We start from the raw sequence: 7,335 nt of genomic DNA, 5'->3' as shown, positions 1-7,335 counted from the left end.
GCTTTGAAAAGGGAGCGAGAGCGCGCCGCACGCTCGGGGCTTGGGGGGGGGGGAGCCCAAGTGCCGATGGTCGCGGGGAGGAAACAGCCGCCGAAAGACGAGAGAAATCCGGGCAAGGAAGCAGTTGCGAGAGACGGAAAGCGGAGCAGGACCCTCGCAGAGCGCCTAGTGGAGAAGGGCCAGTTCGCCGACCGTGGGAGCGAGAGGCGCGTCCTTCAGAGCCGTAAAAGGCTAACAAAAGGGAGGGAAAGGGGGGGCGAGCAAGCTATGCGACCCGAGGCAGCCGCGGCCCCGGCCCCGCTGCGATTGGAGCGCCCCAAGATGAGGACGGAGAGCAGCCCGCGGACCCTCGTGGAGCAAAGTAGGTCGGCGCCGGGGCTGCAACCTCGCGCTCTTCTGCGCTAGCTGCCCACGTCGATGGAGGCAGGGGCGGGGGCGGCGGAGGAATTCCCCACGGACTTTTTGGAAAGAAGAGGAAGGGGGAATTTTGTGATTTCCTCCGCGCGGGGAAGCTTGGCTGGTGGGATCGATGCGGCGCGGGGAGGTGTTTTGCTGGGTGGAGCCGCGTTGGAGAAGCGGCCGAGCGAGGTTTTTACGCGCGGGATGGCGCGAACGGAGGAGCTTGAATAACGGGGGAAAGGTCGCGGGTGGAAGGACCAGGGGTGCGCTCGTAAAGTTGGGGTGATCTTTGGGTACCCCTTTCCGGGACTGACGGGTGTCCGGCCTCTCCGGAGATGGAAGGGCGGAACGTGGGATAGAAAGAGGATGGTTTGGTGCAATGGATTCCCCAGAGGCGAGAAAGAGTGACTGGCTGCGAAAAGATGCGGGAGCTCCTGTTGGAAATGGTTAGTTTTACTACGAGATACATGGAAAGGATTTGGTTGATTTGGGAGGGAGGGGCTCTTTGTGTCTCTCAATTCCGTGTTTCCCCAAACAGCTCCCTCAAATATGCTAAAACTTTCTAGGGATCTCTTTAAAAAGCAATTCCAGGGTTTGTCTGGTTTGCTTCAGGCCTGTTTAATTTAACTCTATTGGGAGTCCATTTGTATTTTGTTACAGTACCTCCGGGTATCAAAATACCCCCCCCACACACACACACACGGAATGGAACTTGCTTCTGAGCCACATCTGTCGAGTTATTCTATGCTTTTCTATAAAATTTTCCCCTTTCCCTGCCTGCATTAAATAATTTATTTGGCCTTTGTGATGCTTTCAAGAAGACGAAGGGAGGAGTGATGGTGTATCTAAATTTAAAAGGAGAAAAGCTTCACAAAGAACTGAAGGAGTGTAGTGAAAAAAAATATCAGATAATTCTTTAAGGTGGATAAAGCTTTGCTTTGAAAAGAGTAAGTGTCAAGAGTGGAAAATTGATAACAAATTCCTAGGTTGTTTATTGTTAAGGTTATTGGATAATTCTCTATTTCTTAAGGGAAATGATTTCATAGAAGGGAATGTACATAGCTCAGGACTGAATGGTGGAGCCCTTGCTAGTCAGAGATTGGTTGCTTGCAGACATTTCATTACCTGACTAGGGAATTTAATCAGTATTAGTGGAGTCAATAGACACATGGAAATAAACCACATTTACATACAGTAGAACCTCTGGTCACGAACTCTTCTGACCATGACCAAATCGGGTTCCGACCAAAAAATTCACAAAATATTTGAATCTGGTCACAAACACATACTCACTCAGGTGGTGATCAAACATGACCCCAGACCCAGAAATTCCTGAAGATGAAACATTAGAAGACAAAGAAATCGCCAAAGTTCTGGAACAAATTATGGTTGTGACCAGAGGTTCTACTGTATCACTCAAGTGAAATAAAGCTAAGAAAGAAATAGACCACAGTACATCCGCTCCAGCAGCTAGCACCTAGATAAACAGAGATTAACACCAGGCAAACAAGCAAAAAAGAAACCCCCAACAGATACCCTAGCCAGAAGAGGTGGTATTCATCAGGTTCTGACCAGTTCTGGAGAACCGGTAGCAGAAATTTTGAGTAGTTCAGAGAACCAGCAAATACCACCTCTGACTGGAGATTTTACAGTATCCTTCCCCTGCCACGCCCACCAAGCCACGCCCACAGAACTAGTAGTAAAAAAAATTGGAATCCCACCACTGCTAGCCAGGGAATTTTTTTTTATTGCTTTGTTCAGCCAATAAACATAAGCAGGGATTAAACACCAGACAAACAAGCAGGAAGCAATACTTCAATGAAGGACTTTTTTCTTCCTTCAATCCTTCATATGTGTCTGATCCTGAGAGACTTCCAGTGCAAGTCCCTGCAGTTTTCTTAGAAAGGTTTTCAAAGTAGCTTGCCATTGCCTCCTTTCTAGGGACAAGAGAAAGTGACTAGCTCAAGATCACCCAGTTGATTTTTGTGGCCAAACTGGGACTAGGACTCATGGCCTCTGAGTTTCTAGCCTGATGCCTGAGTCACATCCTCACCAATAATGACAAGGCAAACTACTGCATATAAACAAGGAGCAAACCTCACATTGATTTGTACTGCTGATGTAGCCGAGTTGAGGGGTGAAATATCTGCACGTAATCAAGCTCAGAGACCATTAAGGACTCCACAAATAAACAATGCAATCCTGGAAAATGATGGAAAATGATGGAGAACTAAGTTTTGTGGTGACAGTTTTATTCCCACTTGAGCCACCTGTACATTTTTTTCTTTGTTTCTTTATTCACACATATCGGTATTCTGACACACCTATTCTTGCTCACCACCTCATCAGGCTGTCTGTTGGTAGGTAAGGATAAATCTAAGTTAGAGTCATACTTCCATAGTGAAATGGAGAATCACTGGATAGTTGGGAGATGGTTCATTTCAAGGTGCTGATTATTAGACTATTGTTTGTAAATAGTTGCCATCTGGCAATTACCATTTAGCTTTTAAGCAATGGAAATATGGCAGTGTTTTGATCTGAGATACCCTTCCAATCTTTTGTCCCCCCCATCCCCAATATTGTGTGTGTTTGGAAATGACAGGTTTTCTTTGACTAGAAAATTGTGATAATTGTTGCATTGTGTCAGAGCTTTTTGGATGTAGCTATGAAATGTTCCATAACTTTGTGCAATGTTTTAAATTTCTAGCACCAGATGCCTAAGTAGAGCAACAGAGACACACATTTTTCCACTAAATTATAACATTACAGGAAAGTGTGTGTGTGTGTGTGTGTGAATGGGGTGGGGTGGGATGCGATAGGGTGAGGAGGAAGAAGCCAACACATTTGAGACCTGTAGCAATGGCTCATTTCTATCTTTATCTTTCTACAGGTCTCAGTTGCCTCTTTTTTTCATCTTCAGGTACATGCCTTGTGCTTTAAAAAAAAATAAAAATCCTGGAATATAATTTTAATCCTCCCTGTCAACATTAGACAATTTAGAGGCAGAACTGAATTTAAGATGGAGGCATTGCTATTTTAAAAATACATAGTGAGGATGTTAAGTCCGTTAGATGCTTGAACTGAAGAAAAGATGGTACTCTTACAGCAGATACTGTCTTTGATTATCCTTCAATATTTGCTTCTGATGTATGATTTTAAAGAGGAAATCTACCATAGAAATACACAAGCCAGATGCCAAATGAGTCACACACCCCTTCCCCAAGGACTAGATCCTCAACAGTTGCCAACAAATTGCAATAATGTGACAGAAGGGAGATTATTAAATACACAGAATCATATTTTCAAGCATGTTTTATGAATGTAATGCAAATTACATGTTTTCATTCTGCCTTCCCCCCCAATCTTTTTATGTCCCAGTCTGTCCTACTCTTTAGTGAATACTTCTGCTCTGGTATGTCATCAAAAAGATAAACTCATTGTCCCAAAGAAATTGGTGTATACTGTTGTACTAGGTTGGGTGCATGTGATTTCTTTCTTGAAGGTAGGGTTTGCCTGCAATCTGAAGAAGCATTTTCTAACCTATAGTAGCGCCTCCCAGATATGTTGGGGTGCTACTCTGGAAGTTCCATTCTATGAGTTTTGAGAGCTGCAATCTCAAATCTATGTGGGGAAATTAACCTAGAAAACCTTTTTCTTGCTTAGTATTCTTGGTATAACCAAGTTGTAGCTGCAGTAAAATGCTTGTTTCTCTGGTCGACTCTGCTCGTGTAATACAGGTAGTCCTTGACTTACAACAGTTCATTTAGGGACCATTTGAAGTTACAACACACTGAAAAAGTGACTTATGACTGTTTTTCATATTTACGACTGTTGCAGTATCCCCATGGTCACATGATCAAAATTCGGACGCTTGGCAACTGATTCATATTTATGTTTATCACATATTTATGTGATCACCTTTTGCAACCCTCTGACAAGCAAAGTCATTGGGGAAGCCAGAGTCACTTAACAACTGTGTTACTAAGTTAACAACTGCAGTGATTCACTTAATACCTGTGACAAAGATCGTAAAATGGGGCAACATTCACTTAAGAACTTTTCACTGAACAACAGAAATTTTGGACTCAATTGTGGTCGTAAGTCAAGGACTACCTATACATTTATAATATATATGGAGAAGAAATACAGTTGCAGAGATTGTCATTAAAGAGAGCAAGGAATGGTTAAAATTAAATGGTATGGAAAATGCAAGGGCACTTTTGCTGGAGATAAAAAGAGTTTAGGAAGTGTCTGAAGACAGCTAAACAAGGAACTCCAGCAGTGTAAAATTAATAATAAAAATGAAATCCTGCACAAAATTTCTTCCAATCAAGTACATATTTTCATCCATTGCCTTCCTTATCCAGTAATCTGGGGTGTAACTGTGCAATTACAAACAGTTGTGCAGCCAATCCCTCCTCTTCTTGCCACTCCTGCTTATCGAAAACCTCACTAGCATTTTGAGAATGCATCTTGAAGCGTTTAGGGAAAAGGTTCATGAAAAAGCTTCTTCCCTTCCTCCCACCTCCATAGACATTCCACATAACAGTCAGTAGCATCTGGTTTGTTCCAATGGCAAGTTAAATTACCAGCTTGCTGTGTCTTCCTCAAAGGCTCAACCTCAAAAGACTTTTGAAGGTTGTAATTTCTTTAAGATGAAATTGTAGTGGGATGGTTAACTAAATGATTTGAGTGACATAACTATTGTAAAAGTTAGTGTGCCTTCTGCTTGCTCCTTTTCCTGTGTTTTTCTCCCCCTCCCCTAATTCTTGGGAGTAACTTGGTGGGTGTATTAAAGGTCTTGGTTCAAAAAAAAAACCCAACCCCTACTGTTTTCAATATTTGGAAGGAGCAGATGTGGCTTCTTTAGTCTGTTTATATCTGTGGTGTTCTTGATACATCTTGAAAATCCCCTGTGTAAGTGTGATAAACCACAGAAAAGTACTCCAGGTTGCACCTGGACAATGGCAACTTAACTGAATGTTTGTTGACACTTTTGTGATTATCTTGTGTGACTCTTTTGCTCCCTGGTGGTTATGAATGTGCTTCAGGAGAAGTTTGTGTTACTGTCTTAATAAAACATGCATGACTGTTTTTGTGGGGTTAGGATTGCAGCAACTGATGGAGAATTGAATTTGTGCAAGTTCTCCTGCAAATGCTAGAATTGTTTTTCATAAATCCCAAGAACTCTTTTCTTTTTAGAGGGCATTTCAAGGGAGGACCACCAAAAAAAAAAAATCAAGATGACAGCCACAGTCATGTGGTGCAGAAACCCCTGATCCAAGATCTGTCAAGTGTGAGAAAACTCAATCCTACAGAGCATGCTTACAAAGCATTGCCATGCCCTGATTTCTATTGGTGATACTTTATGCTTTAGATCTTTAGAGACAAGAAGCTTTTATAGACTCCTTGGTTGTGCATTTTTTCCTCAGGCATAATAATCGATTAGCAGTCTTCCAATGATTAAAGAGTAGCTTTGTTACCCATATAACCATAGGTCCAAAAAGGGGCCTGTAATGTTAAAAAAAATAACAAAGCATGTGTTCTGTTCAGTTATTTGTGTGGCTGCAACCTCCCTCCTTCTTTGTGTGAAAAAAAATCCGTCTGGATTGATACAACGCATAAAGCTGTAACGGGTTTATTGGATTTTGACTTAGTGGGTTGCATGAACCAAACCAGAATGCATTACAATACATGTGTTGGGATAATGATCCCCGTGAATGATTCCTTCTGCTCTGAGAGATGATTTCCTTTTCCCCACAATTAAGTTTGAGAGCACATTTCTCACTCTGTGAAACCTCATCCAGCCATCATATGGAAAGCTGCCAAAAAGCCTAAGACAAGCCTTCTGCCACTAATATTTAGCTCTTCTGTTGAGAAAAATGGTGTTGATAACGAATTCGGATTAATCCTATTGGTCTTCCAACAAAAGTATTACTGAGGACTTCCCTCCTTCCTATTCCTCCCTCTTTATTACTTTACATTGTAAGTTTAAATCGGCAACGAACGCTTCTGGATAATATTTGCTTTTTCACATTGGCTCTTCCTTGAGTGACCAAGACTAGACAGTCTTTTGCAATATTATTTAGTCTAGCTTAATTTAGTAGAAATGCTAGATACAGACTTTGTTCACCTGGAAAAAAAATCAAGGCTTCCTTTTAAGTTATTTACAGAGATGAGAAACTGATGGCTTTCCAGGCATTGCTGAACTGTAACTTTGACTCATGCTTTTTTTTATTCTTCTGGACAACTGAAGCCATCATTAACATTCATGCATCATCCTTAACTTGACTAAATGATTCAAAGCAGTTCCTTCATTGTACCTATTAATAGAATCCAGTTATTACAAGCAGGCATCTTCGTGGCTTTTTCAAAAGCTTAGGAAAACTATATCTTATCCTTGATTGGGATTACTACCCAAATGCCATAGGTGGAATCCAATCACCAAATGTTAATTGGTTTAGAATGTTAGGGTAGTGGTAGACACAGATATCAGAGACATGGTGAGTGGACATCTTTAGCAAATGCAAAAGGAATTAAACATTTCTAGTTCACAAATTGATGAGGTCATGCAGGAATAGACAAAGCAAAGTCATAAATCATGTGTGTCAAACTGGATTGGGTTACATGATGTATGTGACCTTTTTTTGCCTTTGCAGAGCTGGGGTGGGTGTGGCCTGTGTGTGTGTGAGATGCATCCGGCCCATGGGCTGCCAGTTTGACAGACCTGACATAGATGATGCTCTTGTACTAGTTTGTTCCTAATAAGATGCTGTATATCTTCTTATTCTATATCCCTGGTTGAGCTGCTATTTCTATTCAGGAGTAAAAAATCTCACAGGCCTCACATCTCACATTCACAAAAATCTCACATTCCTCAGCCATTAGGCATCTTACTCCATTGTAGCCAAACACTTTTCTATCTTTAGCTCTCTG

The 7,335-nt window shown here is 41.8% G+C and overlaps 1 protein-coding gene across 4 annotated transcripts in view; it reads left to right on the top strand.

The window, feature by feature from the left end:
* Positions 1–7,335, top strand: part of DENND2A (DENN domain containing 2A) — a 67,225-nt gene continuing 59,890 nt past the window's right edge. For all 4 annotated transcript variants that reach the window (XM_087968500.1, XM_087968501.1, XM_087968498.1 and 1 more), the window contains exon 1: positions 1–361. The gene's annotated coding sequence lies outside the window, so the exon portion shown is untranslated. The remainder of the gene's footprint in view (positions 362–7,335) is intronic.

Source organism: Notechis scutatus, chromosome 6 (assembly GCF_049901735.1).
Source record: "Notechis scutatus isolate UNSWTSFEM ecotype Mainland chromosome 6, rNotScu1.2, whole genome shotgun sequence".
In the NCBI taxonomy this organism is placed as follows: domain Eukaryota; kingdom Metazoa; phylum Chordata; class Lepidosauria; order Squamata; family Elapidae; genus Notechis; species Notechis scutatus.
Note: the sequence above shows the minus strand (reverse complement) of the source record. Positions and strands in the feature narration are given on the sequence as shown.